Here is a 24,262-nt window from a genome sequence, read left to right as displayed (position 1 = left end):
TTATTTTTTGATTTTTTTGGCTAGCTGTTCTTTCAAGCTCCTTTTTGGCTTTTCTTCTTATATTTTTACACTTAATTTGACAGTTTATGCTCCTTTCTATTTTCCTTGCGAGGATTTAACTTACACTTTTTAAACAACAAGAAGTCCTCTGGTATCTTATAGATCAATAGTCCCCAACCTTTTGTGGCTGCTGGGCGTCCGGGGAAGGGGCAACGCATGCGCCACGTGCCCGGGGGTGGGGCCACCCATGCACCCTGTGCCTGGGGCTGGCACCACACATGTGCCGTATGCCGGGGATAGGGCCAGCCCAGATGTTTCGGCGGGTGCACATAAATGCCCTGGCGGGCGCCATGGCACCCGCAGGCACCGCATAGGGAATAGACTAACAGATTTATTGGCGCATAAGCTTTTGTGGGCAAAGACCCACTTCATCAGATGCCACAGGACTTCTCGTTGTTTTTGTAGATTCAGACTAACACAGCTACCTCTCTGATACTTTTTAAACAATGCCTTTTTGTCTCTCACTACTTCTTTTACTTGGTTCTTAAGCCACCATGGCACTTTTTTGGTTCTCTTCTTGTGTTCTTACAGAGAGGCATAAACAAGGGCTGTATGTTCTTTCCTCCCCTTCAGAATAAAGATAACCCTTTATGGGATTCTAGATAGGAACTACCATATCTGTTCCAGGTGGGATCTTCTTTGTTCCTGTTTCTAAAGCCACTTTAGAAAAGAAACAAGTGAACCTGCCTCTTGTACAGATTTACTCTGAGAGCACATGGGAGAGGGGAACTGTGGGATACAGAAGTTGGAACTGGGTTCAGTTTCCTTTTGTGACCCTATTTGATTTACACATACAGGTTTAACCTCTCTAGTCCAGCACCCTTGAGACCTGATTGTTGCCAACTCAGAATTTGCTTGAACCATGGGAAGTCAATACTCTCTAGCAGCATTACCAACACTTCCACTACTTACTGGGCACTTAGAAGACATTTAGGTGTAAATTAGAGCTAAATAATGGCACAGAACACTGAGAGCCAGGACTGGTGGCTGTAAACAAACTTTATGGGACTGTGGAAAACTTGGCTACAGTGGACATCCAGCTAACTGAAATCATGCCAGGCCATGGATATTGCCAGACGAAAAAGGGCCAGACTAGAGAGATTCAACCTGTACTATAATTTTCCTCTCTCCTTTGTGTTGGCTATTCCTCTGAGCAGTGCTGTTCCCTGGGAAAATGAACCCACAAAACTTGTCAGGCTCCAAACTTTTTTGGCTTTGAGCATTCCACAAACTAGGCAAAATCCAGGAAGAAAAAATAAGTTTGTGTTTTAACATGTGGTCTGTAAGTATTATTTCTGAAGCAATCACACACAATTACATTAAAGGAACATTAGTAAGATTGCAAAGTCAAGGACTAAGAACTTATGAAATGCTATTCACTTTGCTTGTGGAAACTTAATTCAACTTTTTGTGCACGTGCATTGATACTGGCTTTAATTATATGATCTCAGTATTTTTTTTCCCTGCGGGCCTCTTGTCTTGTACACTGTAGATGGACCTGCTCTGAAGGTGATTCAGGGTTATGGCATGAACAAGACTTGTATGCAACACCTGTGATTTACTTATTGCAGAAGTTGGAAGGAGTTGTAATGAGTGAGGGCTGGGGATTGCAGGAAGAGAAGGGGTGTGTCACAGTTGAGACAGCTGACTGCTAGAGAATGTGACTATTGCTACCTGTGCCAGGGTTCCTTTGTGGTGTAAGTTAAGTCACTTAAACCAAACATTTCACAGGTGTTCACTAATAATCCACCTCTCATTTTCTGGATCCCCAGCTTAAGACCGTGGGTCTGATTCCCAGAAGCGCTGAGCACCCACAAATGCAAGTGAAGCATCTGAGTTATGCTTTGAACAAATGAAGTGTGATATGACAAGTGCTCTGAGGACATAGTTATCTCCGATTGTGCACCCAAATTCAATGTACATTTTGACCTTAGACTGACTCAGATTCCTAGCTGCAAAAAGGGGATATTGTTCCTTTAGCTCACAGGATGTTGTGAAAATAAATCCATGAATGTGTGTGAAATCCGCAGCCGCAGTGATGAGCACCATAGAAGTGCCAATGAGGAAAGTGACAACTCTGCCTCAGAGCATGCACTGGATAGAATAAAATGAATAAGGCACAAGGAGAAAACAATGGTGAATAGCTGCTCAATGAGTGCCATCCATCCTGGGCACTGAACGGGCAAGGAGGCCTGTTGGGGGGAGGTGGAGGGGAAATATGATCGTGCATATGGGCAAGGGGAATAAATTAACACTGCACAAAGTACTTTAATTCAGGTGTTTCCTAACTCCCGAGTGCTTGACTTTGCAATATAAACATCCGTTTAAACATGGTTGGGTATGTTTTTAATAGGCTAGTTTTTAAAAAAGCAACCTGAAGAAACAGATTCGCTCACATTGACACCCCACTTGAGTCATCAATAGGGTTGATGCATCACTTAGACTTCTGTCACTTGGGCCACATCTCCACTTGTGGGAAGATTGATGCTGCAGCAGTCGATCTTCTGGCTGTGGATTTAGCGGGTCTGGTAAAAACCCACTACATTGAATGCTGAGGGCACCCTTGTTGATTCTGGTATTCCTAATCCTCTTGAGGAGTAAGGGAAGTTGACAGGAATATTTCTCTTGGCAACCTCCTGCTGTATAGATGGCACTGAAGCTCAGCTTAAGGTACATCAACTCTAACTACATTTTATACATAGTTGGTTTTGCATACCTTAAGCTGACCATCTCCCTTCTCTGGCCTTGTAGTAATTGATAACTATTGTAGGTTGTTATCCTGTGTGGACCAACCCGAAAGGAGGATGAGACATTTTGCCAGTTAGTTTCACAGATAATTGACAAGAATCTCAGGGATTGTCTGTATGTGACAGTTTACTAAAACGGCTATTCTGAAAAAAACTAATAATGACAGTAGTAATTAAGCTGCTAAAATCTGAAGTCTGAGCACATGGCACCTTTTTTTGTTCTTCCCAAAAAGTCTTCATAACTTGGCCAGATTTGGTCAGATTTTTCTCAAGGGTCATCCCATGCCAAAATTTAAGTTCTACTCCCACCACATACAGGGGAATAGAGTTTTCCAGTGAGAAGTTTTCCTGAATTTAATGTGGGGTAAACAATAATGTATCCCCTCCCTGCCTTCCCTGGGAAATGGCTGAACTGTCCCCTTCATTGAAAATGTGTGGGTGGGGTTTGTTTGTTTTTAAATCAGACTGAGGCAAAAATCAGTATGGAAAACTTCAGCCCCATCAGTTAAAAACTGATAAAATTATGAGAAATTGAAAGCACCATCTTAATAGGCAATGCTACCACCCCACTTGTAAGATTACATTGTATAAAATAAAATGGTGGTTTAAGATATTTAGGTGTATCTGTATTCTGGGTGATCCTAACTTCTTGTGCTGTTGGACTTATGGTGTGTCGATAAATATTACTACGCTATGTTTTTATGATACAATCCTTTAGAAAATCCAAATTTGAGTAGCCTCCCCTCTTTTGAATCTAATATCCATAAAGGAATTTAATTTGGACTGCTGTAATTCAAACCTGGTAAGTTGACAGATTCCAAACTTGGCCTGACTTGTATTTGCTTTAAAAGTGTTCAGTAAAAACTTCTCTTTATAAATGCGTTAATGCAATTGCGTGTGCAAGCGTTCATCTAATCGTGGACATGGGTTGTATACACTACAGAAAAGGCTGAATATCAGTGTCTGTATTTTTCCCTCTCCCGTTTCCCCTTCCAGTTGTACATAATACATAAAGTTTTCCATCCTGATTCAGTTTGAAGGATTTTTTTTTAATTTACACCTGCATTTTGTTTGTTTCGGGGCAGGTAAGAGAATTACTCGTCTATTTATTTAGTCAGTAATGCCTGGCATCCTTATTGTGTTGGCACTATTCAATCCTTTATAGATCAGAAATCTCTTATGCTAGTAACTTAATAGAGAAACACAGAAAGCTCAGATGTCCCTTGCATTGTAACTTCATTTAGGTCTGAGGAATGAAGAAAATTAGTCCAGAGATTTCGAAGTGGAAAAATGCTGTGTATAAGATCTTGCCTACAATACAACCATGGCTTTTCGGGTGTGGGTGTGGGTGGTAGTAGGCATTGTTCAATTTTATGACCAGATAGCAGCTCTTTTCACTTTACAATTGTGTGTCCATTTCCTGTTAAATGTTAAATATCGGTTAATCAAATAGTTGAGTAACGTCAAGAATTCTTATCGATTAGTCAACTATTCTGTAGTCCCTGGGGACAGGGGTGGCAGCCAGTGCTCTCTGGCCTTACTCCCGAGGAGCCCCCTGCCACTCCCCGCGGCTGCCTGTGCATCAGAGGCAGCAGCATAGGGTGACATGAGTGATCTGGTCTGTGAGGGGAGCCAGTTGAAAAACCAGTTCCTCTCATGGACCGGCTGCCTGTCTTCCTGTGCTACTACCTCTGATAAAGAGGCAGCAGCATAGTGTGGTAGCAGCCACTGTCTAGGGTGGGTCTAAGCTCCTGGAGTTGGTGCAAGCCAGAACTGAGCTGGGCTGCCTAATACACTTTCAATGCAGAGCCACAGCAGGGGCAGGTCCTGGACCCATTGAAAGCCAGGATTGAGTCGGATTGCTAGCCCGCCTTCTAAAAATTGTACTGGCAAGTGAGGAGGGAGGGAATGCATGTAGTCTATAGCATTAACCTATAATCGGTTAATAAGTTATACTATTACATCCCTAGTGTGGACACACTTATCACTCTGGTGAATTCCATGTAATTGCATTCTGGAACACTGTCTCAGTGGTGTTCCTACAGACAGAGCAGCATTAACAGTGAATGGGGCATTATACATTTGATAACCTATTACTATTAGTTGAGAGGATGTAGAAATGGCAAAATTGGCTACTTAAGCACAATAGGGAATGTGGGGGGAGCTCTTCTACTCAGTGCAAAAAACTGCTTTGAATTGGTTCTAGGAAGAGAGCTGGTTTTTTCTTGCAGGAGTGGAATACTATAAGTTGCCAGTTAGCAAACAAGAATTAACCTTGTGATACATGGACACAAAGTACATCTGGAGGTGTTTATGCAGTTAATTGATAAACTTGGTTTAAAGTTGTAGTGTGGCCGAGACCTGTGTATTTTATACTGTGAATTTGTTTACTTATAATATCTCCATTACATGAACAATCCCTACAGTCCTAAGACTAAGAACCAACCGGCTTACCTTTATTTTGACTTGGAACTTTATATGAGCTTCTAAGATTGGAAGTGAATTTAGTGTGTTTGTGGAGAGGCGCTTTTCTGAAATTTATTTTATGCAAGAGAACCTATGGTGTTCTTGGTATATTTGGTATCATCTTCCTGATGGGGTTACTATTTATTCATAGTTTTCTCATTGATTTTTTTGGACTCCTTTCACCTCTCCCCATTTTTAGGGAGAAGGGAGTGGGGTAGAAGGGAATTGGGAAACTCTTACCACAGCACTTAATAAATTAGTCCAGCTGACTTTCCTTCAGTCTCAAACCTAAATCATTCAACAATCATCTTCCCTGTGTATGAGTCTCTGCTTCCTGGGAACACTCCTACTGTGATCAACTTAGAGCAGGAAGCTTTGTCTTGTCTCTCTAAATTAGTGTTATGAAGTTTGCATTTAGATATCACTGTGATAGGCACTTTAAATATTACATTTTGCCTGGCTCATCATATAGATCTGAGATAATGCTCTTCCTATGCATTATCTTCCTCTATTGGCTGGCCCTCAGAAGAAGAGGGGTCTACCTATTATAAGCTATAGGGGGAACAGCTTTGGCCCAAGTGGTAGAAATCATTGTGTGGTTTTTTTTTTTTTTTTTTTGAGCTAAAAGATCAGTGCTCTAGTCCTAGTTATGCCCTTGCTTTACATGCAAGCACTTTAGCAACACTGGTATGAAAAAAACAACATGGATGGAAATCAGCCGAATCTGGCAATCCTGCGCATGAGCAAGGTAAACAAAACGTCTTGCAGGCTGCTGTAGATAGAACCCTGATGGGCCGCATGTAGGTCTCGGGCCGCAGGTTGCCCACCATTGTATTAGAAGATGTGCATAAACACAGCAAAATCACTTTAAAGTAACCTCAGAGTTTCCACTGTAATCTTGTTTAACCTTTTAGTTAAAGGCCCACTTTTCAGAGACAACGCATTCTCTCCAGTCCCTTGGAAGATTGGTTTAGAAATTTTCAGGGACATAAAAACATTAATATTTCAGGTAATTTCAGGATTGTCAGTCTTTATAATTCATTTCTATAAAGAAAGAAGCATTTTATTCCTTGTATTTATTCAATACCAGTTTTCTGGTGATTGTTTTAGGTTCGGTTCATAATATTCATCCCAACTTGCAAAGTTCTCAAACCCACCCCTCATCCCCTGCTGCTGTACTTGTGACTTATGGGCAGGGCTCGCCGAACCGCGGCGAGCCCCGCTCGCTAGCTGTGCTGTTCAACGATCTGCGCATGCGCAGATCACCTGAACCCAGTTCTTCCCGGTTGCAATCTACTCGCCACAGGCAAGTAGATTGTATAATTTGTCAAGCCCTGCTTATAGGAAATCATTTTCAAAAGTGCCTGTGTCTCTTAGCAGCAGTAACTTCTCTTCACCAAGTATCATGCAGCGTAGTGCCTAAGATAATGGAGGTGTGGATGATCTGCTAGAGTGGCATTTTCTGTTGTCTCATGTTTAACAGTGTTATTGGCTAAATTTTTTAGCCTCTGGTCTCAATTTGGGATAGTACACTAGCAGAACTTGGGCCTGGTTTATGCTGCAAAGATACATTGATAGAAGTCGCCTGGCCGTAGAAATGTAGACCTGTTTGAAAAGATTGCTTGAGGGATGTAACCAAGGGCTATGGTAGGGACCCACAGCAGAGTCACGCAGAAGTGAAGGAAGTTGGCCAAGCATATTATGAGACTAAAGAAGACCATTCATATTGTGCTGAGCCACGCACGTGCTGCTTTTGCAAAAAGCAGCATGCTGTAGTTGGTGGAGACCTCATAGACCACCATGATGGATACCTCGGGGGAGACAGACCGAGATCCCTTCCATGAAGAGGGAAGAGCCAAGAGATGTGACCGGTAACTTTAACAATGCCACAAGCCAGGACCTGTTTGGGACCTCACCCTTGTCTAGCCAGTCTCAGCAGGTGAGCATGGAAGGGGCTGGGTCTACCAGTAAGCACGCATTTTTCTTTTAAAATCTTTCAATTTAAAGATGGCACCTCATCAATCCTCTGGCTAGCAAGACAAAATTATCTGCTTTTCATAGTCCTGGTCTCATGCAGAGTTAAGTCTGGCACCTGTTTTTCATCCCCTGTTGGGCTAGATGTGGGGGAGTTGCATACAGCTTGTTTATGTACATAGGTATGTCCCTTTTGTCCTGTAGAGATACTCTGCAGTCCTCTACTGAAGATTTCCAGGGATGACTTCCTCCTTGATAGGGCACTTTCCCACACCATTGCATGATGATTTCAGCTAACACCAACACACTAAGCAGGTTAGCGGCATAAGGACTAAGGTGGCCTTAAGCAGCCAGTGGCAAGCTGAGCATTCTATGCCTTTGGAACTCTCAGGGGCACGACATTAGCAAAAAACCCCACCACCTTGGAAAATAGTGCTATTATTCAATACCATTGTGTCCTGCACAAATAACCATGGAAATTTTCATGCAATTGAAATTGAAATTCCTTCCTCCATGGCCCTGGCAGGCTGCTCTCCAAAGCTGAAGTATCAATAAGTTTAAAACAAACAAAAGGAAGTTTTTCTTCATGCAACAGTCAACCTGTGGAACTCCTTGCCAGAAGATGTTGTGAAGACCTGGGCCTTAACAGGGTTCAAAAAAACAAAAACCCTAGATAAATTCATGGAGGATAGGTCCATCAATGGCTATTAGGCAGGATGAATATGAATGGTGTCCCTAGCCTCTGCTTGTCAGAGGCTGGAAATGGGTGACAGGGGAGGGATCACTTGATAATTTCCTGTTTTATTCATTCCCTCTGGGGCATCTGACTTCAGCCACTGTCGGAAGACTGGATACTGAGCTAGATGGACCTTTGGTCAGACCCAATATGTCCGCTCTTATGTTCTTATTAATTGTTGATGGGAACAAGGGAAGGAAATTTTGAAACTTTTCCCTTTTTATTGGGACTGCCAATGACACACCTATCTGTTGGTGTGTTTTTGTTTTGTTTTGTTTTTTCTGCAAAAGCAGCTGATATTGCAGCCTTGCTCGCAGAACTTCAGTCCTGGAATAGGAAAAGAACAGGAATAGGAAGGACCTATTCAAGAAGACCCTACAACCTTGTGCTGCACCGGACTGCACATGAGTGGCATGGACAGCCAACATGGAAGATGGCATGGAGAGGGAAAGAACAGACAGGTCACAGGCCTACGAATCCCATCAGGAAAAGGAGAGGGTGATGAATGTATTGGGTTTCTCAGGCAGCAAATAACTGCTGTAGACCCTGGCTGACCTACAGATCCAAATATTCCAGTCTCTCACCCTTTGCCATCTTTGGACAACTCTATGGTGGTAGCTCCTTATGCTCCTTATCCCCCAACGTATCATGTGGCATTATAGGGTGCATCCTTCACCCTCCTACTCCACACTGGGTGACAGTAAGGAAAACTGCAGAGTCATGTACACCAACCTTGGCTCTTATAGGTCAGCGTACATAGTTACAACAGATACACTTGTGCACTGAAACAGACAGAAATGTTGGCGGCCTTTCCAATATCCAAGTCTCCTTCTGTTAAGAGCAGGGGGGGTTTATACATTGTTTTTTCTGCACTGGATTTGCAAGTCAATACATTTTCCATTTTTTAACAATTCCATTATCAATATGAGTTAATGACAAATGTTGCAAAATGCACAACAGTACAGCAAGGCCTGTGTAACTCCTAGTTTCAGGGAATCACACAGGGCCATCCCTAGCAATGCTGGCACCCTATGCAGCCCAGCACCAGCACTCTCCGCTCCATCTGTGGGCGCTGCTTGATAGGGAGGTTGGTGTCCCCCCCCCTCCATGGGGCACAGGAGCACTGTAGGGCAGGGAGAGTCACTGGTAGCCTTGGGAGCAGATGGGTGGCACTATAACCATGAGCCTGCAGATTTTTGCCACAAATTTTTGCCACAAATCCCTAAATGGCCTTTTCAAGGATTGAATTCACAACCCTGGGTTTGGCAGGCCAATGCTCAAACCACTGAGCTATCCCTCCCCCCTGGGGAATAATAATCCCTCCATATTGACAAAATACAATGAGGGATTATTATTCTACCAATAACCATCAAATGAATCAGTATTTAATCTCATTATCTGATTATGAGAAATGACATTGCTGGGCAAGAAACCTCATCACAGAAGCAGTGTCTCTTGATTTAAAAACCAAACAGGTTAGCTTTGCATTAGCCTTTAGTTAGCTGCAGGTAATCATTAGCATGTCCACTTGTTAGGAGAGTAAAAGTTTATATGTAGGCTTCAAAATTGTGAGCTTGTAAGATAATTCTCCATTAGTTAGTGGAATATTTGCTTTCAAATAAGAGTCCAGGTTCACCTTTTGTAGGGATGTTAACCAGCTACCTAAAGTCAAACCTAGGTGCGCAATACTAAGAGAACTGCTTCACTTCTCTTTTCTAGGCTTTACACATTCAGTCACTGAGGCCAGGTCTACGCTAAGCATAAAAGTGTGGGGGTTTTGTTACGGAGAGAAAGCTATCTTGTAAACACCTTTTTATTAGTATAAGTGGGGATAGATCTCATTCCCCTTTTCATCATGCCAGCTTCTCATTCTCCTTTTTGTTCCTTTCAGCAACCCGCATGACCCTTTTTTTAGTTTTGTCCTAGTCCCCGACTCTAAAGGGGCTGCTCTCCTGCACAGGTTCACACTGTCCTGATGTGAAAACATTTTAAGGGGTAGATGTTCCCACCATTATGATGAGCAAAAATGCAGACAGCCCAAAGGTATAACAGAAGTTTCCTAGTGTCTGTTTCCATAGGAACAGAATGATGAATACCTGTCCCCTGCTTTTTCCATGTAAAATGAGCTCTGCTCAGGGAAAAAGCTGTGTGTTTTATACTTTCCCTCATGGCAATATAGACTTCATCTTTTCTTACTCTGGACATGTTTTATATTTTTCCATAACCTCCTCTCCCTCATCCAACCAGCTAAAGGAAATTCAGATGGGATAACAAGATTAAATGGCTAATAGTGTATGATTTTTATTGACAATGCCCATTTTCTACTAAGAAATATTATGAAAGCATGGTGGAGATTCCAGCTCCACCGGTATGCAGACTATTGGCCTCTCCATCATTAAATCATCAAAAGCAAAACAGAATGGAAGGTGTCAGGAAACTGTTGTTCTGTTTCTTGGGTGTGGTTATATTATTATTACTTATACTTTCGGAATTTAACATTAATAGAAGGATGTTGTGGGAAGTATACAGTTAGTGCCATTAAGAAGTGGTTACTAACCACTCATGGTATTTAAGAATAGAATATGCCACAGCAAGTTTTATTACAGGAAATATTGCAGTGTAACAAATTTCAAAAACGTTTAATGGCACCTACTCTGTGTGTGTTTGTGTATGTGTGTAATACTATGCACACACAACATATGTACTTGGACTTCCTTTTCTCTCCCCAGAGTTAAAAAAGGGGGAGAGAATAGTGGGCTTTTATAACACCAGTCTTCCATACCTTTCAGAGAGCAAATCAGTTATAGAAACCGGTAGAGCAAAATTTAAATGGTATGCTATTGTCCTTGTAATTTAGGAGGGGTAATAGTGGTCTGAAAGATTGTCTATCCTATGGCAAAATGGTTTGAATGCTGGTGGCAAGCTACTGGATAAAATTCTTTAAAAATATGGGTTGTTTATACAGTACATTTAAAAAAACGTATTTATGGCTATGGTTTGAGTAAAGAATGACAGCCTTGTGAATAATCATTGTTATTCAGTAGCTCATTAATTTTTATTTCACTAATAAAACTCCTTTCAATTATATAATGCATTCAGTAAGGTGTAAAGGGGGCATTGCTGGGCGTTTATATCTCAGGGCTGATATTTCTTGAAACAGCTATTGCAGGGGTCAACAACGTCTTCAAACCAAAGAGCCAATCTACATCAAAATTCAAACCAAGTGGTCAACAAAGAGCCATTTAAGGCTGCCTATTTACATGACTGAAAATATACAACTTAATATTACTGGTAATTGGCATAATGATAATAATAGCATAACATTTTATTCGCAGACTTGATTTAATGGGACATCTGCTGCTGCATCTTTTTGTGCATTTCTTTGACGTTTACATAATAATCAGTCAAATCCAGCTTCATGAACGCATTCAGGCTGTCTTCTGTCAGTCTTATGTCAGGGGACTGGGGATGTGGGGGTGCAGGAGTCCTGGTTGAGGTTTATGGTGGGGGGGAGGCTCAGGACAGAGGGTTTCAATGTATGAATGATAGGGTTACCAGATGATTTAAAAAAATACTAGACACACTTTATCTCAGATCGGGTGGGGGGGACACAGGCCGGCGGGAAGCAGGGCTGGCTGGGAGGGGGTTGGAGGAAGTGGAGCTGACCAGGGGAGAACCAGCCACTAGGAAGCAAGGCTGCCTGAGAGAGGGTTAGGGGGAGCAGGGCTGGCTGGGGGAGGAAGGGGAGAGTGGGGAGCAGAAGGGGGGAACTGGCTGGTGGGGAGTGGGGCTGGCCCGGGCACATGCATATCCTAGGGTGCTGCCTATCCCGTGCTTGGTCCCGGCGGGGCGCATGAGCGAGTCTGGCCCCAGGGATTCCATCCCACCCAGGCTTGGGCCCTGCCCCCACCCCCACTTCCCTCCTTTCTACTGTGTAGTTGCATACTGCCTGGCTTGTAGACATGCTTACGCAGCGTGAGCGTGTCTCCCAGCCAGGCAGTACACAACTACGTACTGATACTCAGGATAATAATAAAACTTACTTAATTAGAAAATACCGGACATTTATATATTCTGATATTTTCTCTATTTGTTTCCTGGACAGAAAGCTCAAATACCAGACTGTCCAGTTTAAAATCGGACACCTGGCAACCCTAATGATGGACTTGGCACAGAGATGGGCTGTGTGGGGCTGCTGGAGTGTTAGGGATTCTAGTGGCCCACATGGGGTTCTCCGGTAGGTGCAAGTGCATGTGTGGGTAGCGCAAGGTAGGGGCGAAGCAGTGCGCGGAACAGCAGGGACACAGCCGTGGCAGCAGCGGGTCCTTCACTGGCAAGATGGTGGCCGGGTCTGATTTTGTGTCCTGCGCTGCTCTTAGGCTTCCTATTCCAGGCCTGGCTTCCCACTGCACCATTTGAGTGGATTCTGGCCAATGGAGCAGTGGGAAAAGTCTCCAGGCAGCGCATCTGTCACTGCTTTGTTCCTCCAGCCAGGGATAGCAGGAAGAGAAGCAAAAGTGGAGCTGTTTGTGGCCCCGTCTTCTTCCCCAATTGTACAGTGAGTCTCAGGGCTTTCTCCTCCATTCCCAACCCTCCAATTCCGCCACCCCCGCCCGCAGAAAGCTGGTGCAAGCTCCAATCTTGCAAGGCTGGGTCACCAGCATGGGCTCCCAGTTGGGGGGGGAGTGGACATGAAGTATGGGCTGATCTTGAATTGTAAATCATATTTGGCTCCAGTGAGCCATAGGTTGCTGAACCCTGAACTATAGCTTGGTAGAGAACATAGAGGGGATTAGGTGCCTAGCTATGCTGAGAAGAGTTCTATACCTGGGCAGAGTTCTGGACATAAGCTCCTAGACAGCTCAGTTGTTACACTGCTAGTAATTGGCAGGTAAATCCTTGTGCATCAAGCTGAAATTGTTTTGCTCACTTAAATCTAAATCTAACCAAGTAGCAATTAAATATGAAAAATTCCCTAGATTTACAGCCTGTTCATTGTGAGGAACAGAAAAGTAGTTGAGTTTAAACTTCTTTCCAGGAGACAGAGATGTGATACTGTGGCTGGTTTGCAGTAGCTGGAATGTTAACATCCCTGCGTTTGGCTTCATGGACATAAGAGCAGAAAAGCTATGTTGGCTCTCTCTTTTCACAGAGTAGCTTGTGAAGTTGAATGGCCCTTAACCCATCTGGCCTCTCAGGGTAAACCTTTGGTGCGCCTGGGAGTGAGCATCCAAGCCCAGGTAGACTGATTTAAAAAAGGCTGAGATTCAGTGGTGTGGGGTTTGGGAGTAGAGGGCTAGCGAGATTTTGGATGCACCAGGTGAGGTTTGGCAGGATTGGTATAGAAGATCTGGGGATGGAAGGGATTGGACGGATAAGGGAGTAGCTCCCCATACAGTCACCCCTCCATCCACAGCTGAGGAGTGATAGGGGCAGGAACCAGGCGAGAATACTCTGCTTCCTGCAGCTAAGGGCCAGTCTGATACAGCCCCAAACACTCCTGTAGGGGAAGAAGAAATCCTGTCCTCTCCTACCTCAAGTCCAGCTAGGTCTAGCAGCTGTTTCTGGCTCAGCTTAGGAGTCAACTGGCTCAGATGTCCCCAGCACTCTGATGATTAACCTGTAGCTAGAATGGTTGGCATTGTCAAGTCTGTTGTGCATTTTAGTAAAAAAAAGAAGAAAAACATAAGGGACAGTGTTGCTGCAAGTGCCCAGCTTGTGAAAAGGTGTGTAGGTGAGTCGTGATCCCATAACTGAAAAAATGGAAAAGGCATTAAGTATTTAGATCAAAGACATGGCACAGGAACAAGCACTGGTGAATGGTGCTGTAATTCGAGAATCAGGCTTTCAGCTTGTTAGAAGCATTTTGTGCAAGCATCAAGTGGTGGGGGGAAGTCATGACAAAACTATGCCATGCAGACCATAAAGCAGCACAGGATTATCCCTGGCTACTTCCCGTCACAGTGTTCCTTTGTGAGCCCAGCCCTGGTAACTGGCCTTTGTCCCAGAGGAACAATAAGATTTGCAGAGAGAAGTTTAAAAAACTGTTTTGGGTGATTAGTTTTGAAGTTGAAGTTGTTTGTTGACCATACAGTATTATCTTTGTGTTTAGTTGGAAATCTGCTTTGAAGTTAAATTTGACTGTGAAACAGAATGATGTGGGGTTTTTTTGTCCATCCCCACTCTACTACCCTCCCCTGGTATTCGCAGATTTCTGTATTCAGGGCTGTCTCTGGAATGTATCCCCACAAATGCGGAGAGCTTCCTGTACAAACCTCGAATTTGAACTGCCAGAGGATGTGTCTGCCTGTGCAGAGGCAGCCAGTTTGAGGTTCTATGGGGTACATGCATGCAAGTTGTTACTAAGGCCTAAACTAAAACCAAGGACTCCACTCTTCACTGCTGATCTCAACTGGATTGAGGAGCTGGTTCATCTAACCAGTTGTTGCCCAGCCCTACTAATGCATTTACGCATCAGTTTTCTTCATGCCTGCAAGCTACTCATGATTCCTGAAGCTGTCCTATGGTCACACCAGTAGGGATGGACAGAAGTGCTCATGTGTGTTGAGACCCTTCAGTATGAATTAACCATTGGAGCAGGTTAGCTTGGGATATGGTCAGTTTCCCATCATTTTGTGTCATCTTATTCAAGGTTGGATGCCTTTCTAAACAATGTTCTACCTCAAACAGAAATTACAGGCTTTGTGAGGGACTCCCTTAGTGGAACTCTCTGGCCTGTGTTATGCAGGTTAGACTGGATGGTCATAATGATCCTTTCTGATCTTTCTCTATAACCCAGTGACCCCAAACTTTTTTAGTGATATTCCCCCTTCCACACCTGATCTGTGTCCCCCTGGAAGCCAGGAGCTGGGCCAGAGTGGGTCTGCGTGCTGCTCTTTTACACCCTTCCTGGGAGCTGACCTGGATCCAGCTATGCCTCCCTGAACTTCTCTCCATGCCCACTCTAGGGAGGTGTGCCCCACAGTTTAGGAACCACTGCTCTATCCTATGAATATCACGCTGGGTTTTCTTGCCATGAGCAGTTTTTTCGGCTCCCCACTACATAGCCTGAGCTGGCTTTCACGGTGGATGATGCTGCAGTGACCGTACTCAATAGTTGTGTATAGGATTGTCCAGCTGGCCCCTTTGTGGTGGAGAAGGAGAGGGAAGCAGTGACTGGTCCCCACACTAGCACTGCTCTTAGTGTTAGCCACAAGTTTTTATTCAGAACCCCTCCTTGGATTCTGTTGTAGGCAATGGCACCTACTGTCCTGGTGCCTCAGGTTTACTCTTTGGCAAACGCTGGGTCTTGGGGCCCGCAGTTTAACAGTTAAGTGGGAACTTTTCTACCCCATCAAATGTTCACTTACAAGGGCCTTCACAGTCAGTCCCCACCCTACCTGCCATCTCTGGTTCAACCATATTGCAGGCAGAGTGTAAACCCTGGGATTTATTGGTGTTCCCTGGGTCTTCAGCAAGGGGAGTGCTCTGGGCCCCTGGAGGGGGAGTGGCTGGAGGCAGATCCCATCCTTTCCTCCCACCTCCCTGCCAGTTCCTCATGGCCTGTGGTTCGGCGCTCCAGAGCAACAGTAGTGGAAGCCAGGAGCCCCAGCACTCTGGTAGCACTGTGGCAGCCGGGAGACCTGGGACCTTCTAAATTTGTTGGTAAAGTCCAGCAGTACTGCTATGGCAATGCTGCCAGACCCTGCTGCCAGGAGGGAGCAAAAAGACGGCCGTGCGCGGGCCAGGCTGGCAGCAGATTCTTACTGGACCACCACATCATCCCATACTGGTCCACTTTCACCTCTGTCATCATGCTGCTGGTGCTTGCCTCCGATGGGCCCACAATGCCAGCCTCTGCTGCCCTTTTGAATTTTCAGACACGCCTGTGTAATTTCTCCTAAGCTCTTGGAAGCACTTCTCACAAACATAGAATCATAGAGCTGGAAGAGACCTCAAGAGGTCATCAAGTCCAGCCCTGTGAAACATCCACAAAGCCATCTCCTAATCCACCTTCAAATGCCTCCCCCAAACCTTCCTGTACCACTGTAGCTACAGAAAACTTAGACTATTACTGTGCAAATATCACACTCTATCCTGTGACCAGTATTGTCTCAGTGATTACTCAGTGATTACTTCCCCATCTGTTGTCTCTCTTGTTTTACATTTAAATTGTACTTCGAGAGGGCAAGGACTGTCCTTTTGTTTTGTATTTATACAGTGCCTAGTCTAATGGGGTCCTGGGCTAGGGCTAAGGCCCCTCTGTACACCAGTAAAACAAATAATCAGTAATAATAACACCATCATCACAATGTTGCTGGCTTTTCACATACACATCCAAAAAGTAAGTTGATCATTTCCCTTTTTTCCAGATTCTTGCCCCAGTTTCACCCTCTCTAAGGCCTTGTGGTTTCCCTGTCTCAGTTTCCCCCATCCAGTTTTTCAGTCACTCCCATTGATGTGTAAGACTCATCCCTCCCCCTCCCCCCCCAGTCTTCTGGCCCTCTTGAGATGAGACTGTCCTCTTTCAGTCTTTTACCACAGCACTGACTCATGCTTCTTCCCTCAGAGTCCTAATGTAGCAGAAAACAGATGGTTGGTCACCTGCTTCTAAAGGGCTCAACTCTCTCTCGCTCCCAGAAAAATCAAAGTCCCATATGAAACAACAGAATATTCCCTGGCTTTTCTCCCAGTTCTTCTGGGCCCCAGTGAACCCAACCCTCCTTCTGGTTTCCTTCTGGCTGAGCTTGCCCAGCTGTGTTATTAAAAACCCTCTGACCTCTCCTCAGCTGGACCCAATAATTGACTAGGGCCCTCTGATCCTTGGTCATTTAGGACCAGCTGGGAGAGTGGCTGGCCTGCTCCAGGGGAGGCTGAGCCAAACTCCTCCTAAAGGTCCAGTTAGCCTGTGACGATCCTGCGTATGCAATATTTGAATAGCAATTCCTGCCTGTGAAGAGAGTCTGAGCAGGTGTTCCCTGTTAAATACTTATTTATCCTCCCTCAAAGTGATCTTCAGTATCTTTTGGCATCCAATCAGGTCGAGAATTTGCAGTAGTAAATGGAAAAATAACCAACATAATTTTGAAACCCTTTGTACATTTAACTTGAAAATACACTTGTTGTGTTACTCAGGGGGTGGGCACTGCATTTGTTTTTGTGAATGCATGGAGAGCACAAGAATATGTAAGAAACCACTGCAAGTCTAGAATGTCATATGGTGAAGGGCTCTGAGTGTATGCAATTGAGTAACCCCCCTTTGGAGGGCATTACAGGTTATCTCTGTGCTGTAAACTACAGCTGGTGTGTAGTGGTTCTAAATGATCTTAAAGCAGTGTCCAAAAGACACAAATGTAACCTGAGATGTGTTTAATAGGACACTCCTGTTGTAGAAATGGCAATGGCTGTTGAATGCCTTGTAAATGGGAGTTTCTAGGAAGGTAAAGGAAAGGTTTGTTCATTTAATCACGTTTTCCCCTTCTCTCCTCTCCTTACTATTGATCTAGAAAAATGGATCTGCTTTGTTTAGAACCCTAAAATTCAAGTTGTGACAGGCTGTTCTCAGGCTGGAATTTGCATTTGAATTTTCCTACTATGCGATTCCAGAGGGTAAACTCAAGAGAAAGCTCATGGACTGTGATCAGATCTACATCTAAAATGTAGGTGTGATTTGAGAGACATAGTTTAAGCTCCCAGTATAGCTATGACTAGATTGACAAAAGAATTCTTCCCATTGACCTAAGTACCACTTCTCAAAGGGATGGATTTACTACAGCAATGGAAAAACCCTTTCTGTCAATACTAAGTGATCTTCAAGCTAGCCTATGTGACTAGATCTCTAAAGTTTGTATGGCTGCACATGAGCATAAGGACTGGTCTGTATTGCATAGTTTATTTTGAGTTAATTTTGAAAAAGCTTATTTCAAAACTTGGTGCTGACTACACAGCACTTATTTCGAAATAAATTGCTATTCTGAAACTCCCCTTACTCTTTGTGAAATAAGGTTTACAGGAACATAGGAATAGCAAGCCTGTTATACTTTGAAATAATGGGCATGCTCAAAGGACACAGAATAGCTATTTCGGGATACTGGAGTGCTGCAGTGTAGACATAGCCTATATGTTTAAAAGGTCAGTACAACTCAGCATATTGGTCCAATAGGTCAGTTGCTTCTATCCCAGTGATGGATAGCCAAGACTAGTGAATGGGCTGTATGAATGGCCCTCCTTCATCTCACTAAACTGCAAGATTAAAATCAGGTATATGCACTAACCATGACCCCAAGAATAAGATTAGATACATTGTGTTTGATTCTGCTGTTTTATTGAGCCTTTGCAACACAAAGTGATCCATTATTGGGGCAAATTAAATTGCTGGCAAAAATAACAAAGAAGCAGAGGGGACTGCACTGCTTTTACTGTGTTGCGTGCTATCAGCATGCACCTGATACGTGCTCTTGTTTTCAATGCATGTCATATCTCATTTTGCCATGGGCTGCTTGACTCTCCCCTGCATTGCGAGACCCACCCCCACTCTACCCCTTCCCTCAGACCACCACCTGGTCTCGTCCCCTGCCTCCTTCCCCAAGCGTGCCCTGTCCCTTCTCCTTTCCTTCCCTCCCAGCATTTCCAGAGCACTGTGAATTGGATGATCTGTGCCTCCACTTTCCTGAGCTTGGGTGCCATGAATCATCGGATTCACTGTGCTCCAGAAATGCTGGGAGGGAGTGAGAGGAGTAGATAAGTGCAGGGCCCCCAATGAAAGAGAGGCATGGGGGCAGGGGACAGGAAAGAAGGTGTATGGGCCACACTAAAACCCCAGTGGAGCTGTAGGTTGTTCACTGTTCTAGCCCCATAAGAGCTGGTTGGGATGGGGAAGGGAAACTAACATGCATCCTTTTTGCTGTTTTTTGGGGGCCTTGGCTAACATTTTCTGGCTATGGGCCTCTGCAATCTCATTTACCTATGAAAATCCAGAATGGCTGGAAAGACTGATGGGGATTAAGGATGTGAAAATGTAACCATGTGCCTGGTAACCTGATGAGCATGGTTACATGCAGGAGCTTAAAAGCCAGCTCCCTGCGGGCACCAGCTCCCAAGGAGTCGACTGCCCTCTGCCCCATATGTTAACACTGTAATCACTGAATTTTTCAGTGGTTACATGTTTACTTAAGTAAACGCATTTTAATATCTCTAATGGGAATAACCCAAGCCTCCATGAGCAAAGTGCCATTAGAACACACAGGCACCCAGTATGAGTGGGGAGCTGGCTTTTAAGTTCCTGGTGTGCACTGGCTCCCATGGAGCTGCAATCCCCTCCCCTGCATGTAACGGCTGAAATTTTCATGCTGTAGCCTCTCCCTGCCAAACTGATGAACTTTTGTGTTAAATGGACGTTGTAGATCTCTGAGAGGGATGATACCAGGGTACTAGAACAGTTTGTTGTCAGAGCTGTCCTGCCCAACTTAGATATGATCCTCCACACTACATAAGAATAAATGAGGAAGTAGAGAATTGACCCAGACTTATAGCGAGCACTTGTCTCTCAATTACAGGTTCAGCCACTCTAGTCCAGCATTATCTGGTCCAGCCACAGCTGTGGTTCAGCATGATTTTTAGTTAGATAGATGTCCACTTACCATGGGTGAGGCCGAGTTTCCTGTAGAATTTGTTTACAGCCACCAGTCCTGGCTCTCAGTGTTCTGTGCTGGTATTTAGTTCTAATTTACCCCTACATGTCTTAAGAGCCCAGCAAGCAGTGGAAGTGCTGGTTATGCTGCTAAGTGTAAGCATGTTTTTTATGCTGCTTCTACTTATTTCTTTGTGCCAATTGAGTAAAATTGTGCAATAACTCTAACACTTTGTTATGAAGAGAGCTGATAAGCATTAGCTAGGCATAGGCGTAAGTTATATCAGTATAGTCATACACAGGGCTTGACAAATGGTGGCAAAAGCCGCTCGCCAGCCCCACACTGCGCAAGAGCCGCATTGCACATGCACGTGCTGCCGGTAAACAAGGCATGCGGCTGAAATCTACTCGCCCCGGGTGAGTAGATTCTATAGTTTGTTGAGCCCTGGTCATACATTCTTAAGCAGCATTTCAAGTGCTGTTCCATTTATTTGCCTTGGTGAAATAAAAATAGAGACCTGCTCATTACAATATCAGCCTCCCATGATTTGGCAAATTCCCTGGTTCAGCACTGGGCAGGTCCCAAGGGTGCCGAATTAGAAAGATTCTACCTGTTGATAGTCTCCTGAACTATGGCACCTCCAACAGTAGGGTGTTTTCCCTTCCACCCCTTCAACAATTTAATTCAGAGCAACATAAGTGTGGGATTTTTTTCCCATCTGTCATCCACTCCACAAAATGCATTGCTTTGCTGAATTGCTTCCAAATACTGGCATATACGGGGTGTGTGTGACTGTGTGTAGAGGGAGGGGGGTTATAAATCACCAATTTAAAGTCTACAACAAGATAATTAACTAACCAGTTTGATGTAAATGGCTTAATGGGGCTTCACTGAACCCTTTGAACTCAAAGTAGCACTAAAAAGAAAACAGTAAATACCCTCCAGAAAAGTAATGCCAGGCATGAATGTGTCACTCCTTGGCTGGAGTGAGCAAGCCTGTTTTACTTGCCTGGAATCCAGTGGCTCATGTGACAGTAAACATGCCAATGGACAAAACACCTCTCTTTGAGAAGATGGCAAATGCTAGAGTTTGTGCCTTTTGTGGATCATTATCGCCCTTTCCCTTCTTCAGAAAAGAAACCAAAATCTGACTTGAAGTGCAATGTAATGAAGTGTATCAGGATTGAAGAAAAAGCCCTGAAGTGGGAGGGAACCACTGAGCTCCCCCTCATTTTCCTGGGGCTGTATTTGCGTTAAGGTCTTTAGCGTTTCTGCCTAGACTTGCCAAATCACTTGAGCTGTTACACTTGGTTTCAGAAGACCTTCCTACCTACTGCTGACACGATGCACAGCAGCCTTGCAGCAGATTCCAGCTGCAGCTGTTGTTTCAGGACCATTCAGGAGAACTTCTGAACTCTCTGTCTGACTCGGCTGTTGCAACGTTTCCAGGAAGACGCTCGACAAGCCAACGAATATCCTCACTGAGCTCCTGAAAGGGAAGAGAATTGTTTTAAAAAGTAAAATGCATCCTGCATGGCTTGATCTTCATATCGCTTTGGCCTAAAACAAAATGGTGCTGGGGAGGAGAGTTCCACGCCAAAGCAAGGTAGGGCTATTGCCCTTGAGGAAAATCCCATGTTGCCCATGGGTGGAGATGCAGCTCATCTCGGCATGGGGAACCTCGGGCCTTTTATTTAAATAACTGTTCTTTTTTTCTCTTTCTGGCTCTCCATCAGCTCAATTGCCACCTTCATCCTATTGACAGGAATTCTCCACAGCTACTCTAAAGGGAGTTGCAAATTCCATGGAAAGGAGCCTTTTCCTTTCTCAAGATGAGGAGTGGTCTAGTGGTTAAAGCATCAGACTGGAGCTTTGGAAAACCTGAGTTCTGTTTTACATTTTGTCACTGTTGTGCTGAATGACCTGGGGGAAATTTCTGACTTCTCTGTGCCCTGTTTTCCCTGCCTGTAAAATGGGAGTACTGCATACCTCCCTACACTGTTCCTCACAACCATGTATATGTCCTGGAATGTTGTGAAAAGCTTTGAAATCTCAGATGGAAGGTGATGACACAAGTCTTAACACTGAAATTCAGTATTGTGTACTCATTGCTCAGATGTCTCCAAGCTTGTTGTTATCAGAGTAACTCCATTTTCTGTGTCATGTAAGAGAGACAATGAAATGGCCCCAATTTTCCCCAATTTGTTGACTAAAGAAGTTGACTCAATTGGCATGTCAGGCTTGGTGTGTATGTGACGTTGAGTGATTCCAAAGAGCAGGGTTGGCATATGTTGGCAGAGTGGTTTGGGAAAAGCTTGCTCAGAAACAGCTTCATTAGTCCAAAGCTGCTATTCTTGCTTTCCTATCTGAGTAGTAAAACTAGATCACAAACTTAATCTACACACAATATTTAGAATACGCACACACTCAGTTCTTATTTGCTATTGGGTAGCCACACCAGCTCCAAGAAACACCAGTACACCTTACTCTGCAGTCTTTGATATCTCAGCATCTGACTAGGAAGTGCTGTGAATACTTGATCTTAATCCTTCACTCCCACATGCTGATTTGAATCCAAGGGGAACTTTTGTGAATATTCTAATGATTTCAGTGTCATTATAACCATTTTTAAAAAAACATTTCTTATTGGGCACAATGTTCACCAGGCCTTTTATGCTGGATCTCTCAGATTCAATGTCTCAAATGGGGAGGCAGAATGGCATTTAATGTTTGTTCTCAGCAGGGGAAAATAACCTGTGGTGGCAAAGGGCTTTATGTTTTGTGGGTGTTTTCCTTCTAATTTATTTTTTTTCCTTCCAACTATTTTTAAGATAATCTGTCACTGAGTTCTCCCATAATTTGACTCATTAAAAGAAAAATACTCTTTACCCTTTATAGGAAAATAGTAATTAATTTAAAAAAAAAAGCAGAGTCAAATAACTAACAGTTTTCTTTTTTTTTTTTAATTAGCTATGATCTAAGAAAGCTGCATTGAGGGTGGAGGCTTGATTTCAGTGGTACAGAATTCCAAATGGCTGACATCCAGCGATATCCATCTGATAGTATGGGATTTTGGCCATGTTAAGTGGTGGATATTTTTTTAAGTGGGTTAGCATTCTCATGAGACCTTCCTCCATTCTTGTCAAGTCTTGCATTTTTCTGTGAAATTTCAGCTGCCAGAATTGGAAAGAGGGTCCCTTACAATTTTTTTTTTAATTCAAACCAGGGGAGAATAACATTAATCATTGATTTCAGTTTGGAGATATAAATATCTTGCTCATGCAGATTGTGGCAGTTTAGATTTTAGGTTTTGTTTCTTAATCACAAGCATTCCTACATATAAAATTCAGATCTGAATCTGGATTTTCTTCTCCTTAAAGTTCTGTGTTTTGAACTAATCCATGTCATTGCCATTTTAAAAAAAATCTTGTTTTATATCCTAAAATGAGAATATTATTCAGCAACTTTCTAAAAATTTATAATGGGTATAAGCAATCACTGTGGGTGGACAACTCCTAAGTCACTTCGGTTATGTCTCCATGGCTATTAGACACCCACATCTGGCCTATGCCAGCTGACTCAGGTTGCAGAGCTGTTTAATTGCAGTGTAGTGGAGAAGTTTGGGATGGGGCTGCGGCCTGAGCTCTGGGACCCTCCCAGATGTGGGTTTTTAATTGTAGTGAACACATACTTTTAGGCTCCTTTTATATCTCAGCTGATATGTTTAGGTACAGGTGTTTCTTTTAAAACTATTCTAGTCTCTGGTGGGTCATGGAGGGAATGCAAAATTCCAAAGCCATGTCCTTCACTTTATTACTATGACAGTGGCTTTTTTTTTGTTTGTTTGGTTTGGTTTTTTGGGGGGGGAGGTGGGGTAAGACAACTTTCCTCTGAGGTTCACCAAACCTGCTGTCCAAAATCACTTTGTTGGCTCTGCAGTTTCAAGGGCAAAAGCTATCCATAAATCCTCGTGGTTGCACTGTAGATGTTTCTGTGGCTGTCAGTAATGCTGGCGTACAAAGAACAGACTAAATCCAATAGAGCTATGTTGAGTTTCCCCTGACAGAAACTTCAGGAAGGGATGGCAGAGAATCGGGGGGAGGGCAGGCCAAGAGAATTGCTGGGTCCCTGGACAAGGTGGGGGGGAAGCCTGCACTCCTGGAAGAGCAGGGATGGCGCTAACCTTCCCCCCCCCCCCCCCCAGCAACCCTTCAGTGCCACCCAGTGCTCCAGCTGTGATTTAAAGGCCCTTTTGAATTGCCAGGCCCTGGGGCTGTTGACTTCTTTACTCCCTCTCTTCAACCCCATCCCACCCATCTGCAGGCCTTCAGAGAACCTTTGCTAAATACTCAGGATAGTAAAAAAAACAGTCATAAATTTAGACCAGGGTCTCTTCCAGGTTCTTGGGTGAATTGCCTCCCGGTTAGAACAGGAGATGAGAATTCAACTCCTTTCCCAACAAGTCACAAGCAACCTCTGCATAGGATCTAGCAGCTGTGCCAAGACCCATTACCTGTTTAGAAATGAATATGTGCATTTGGGAATATCTCTGTGAAGGAGCCAGCATTCTCCTCTACAGCTGGGACGGATTAAATCAGACTGATGAAAAATTGGCTAAAAAAGTTAGTGTTTTTTAAAAAGGAAATAAC

At 43.9% G+C, this 24,262-nt stretch overlaps 1 protein-coding gene across 15 annotated transcripts in view; it reads left to right on the top strand.

Annotated features, from left to right (window-relative positions):
* Nucleotides 1-24,262, top strand: part of HIC2 (HIC ZBTB transcriptional repressor 2) — a 135,368-nt gene that overhangs the window by 84,775 nt on the left and 26,331 nt on the right. For 2 of the 15 annotated variants that reach the window (XM_075898266.2, XM_075898253.2), the window contains exon 3: nt 20,931-21,219. The exons of the other annotated variants lie outside the window; for them this stretch is intronic. The gene's annotated coding sequence lies outside the window, so the exon portion shown is untranslated. The remainder of the gene's footprint in view (nt 1-20,930; nt 21,220-24,262) is intronic. 15 annotated transcript variants of the gene reach the window in all.

Source organism: Pelodiscus sinensis, chromosome Z (assembly GCF_052426305.1).
Source record: "Pelodiscus sinensis isolate ZL-2025 chromosome Z, ASM5242630v1, whole genome shotgun sequence".
Lineage (NCBI taxonomy): Eukaryota > Metazoa > Chordata > Testudines > Trionychidae > Pelodiscus > Pelodiscus sinensis.
The sequence above is the reverse complement of the archived record's forward strand: the minus strand, read 5'-3'. Positions and strand labels throughout refer to the sequence as shown.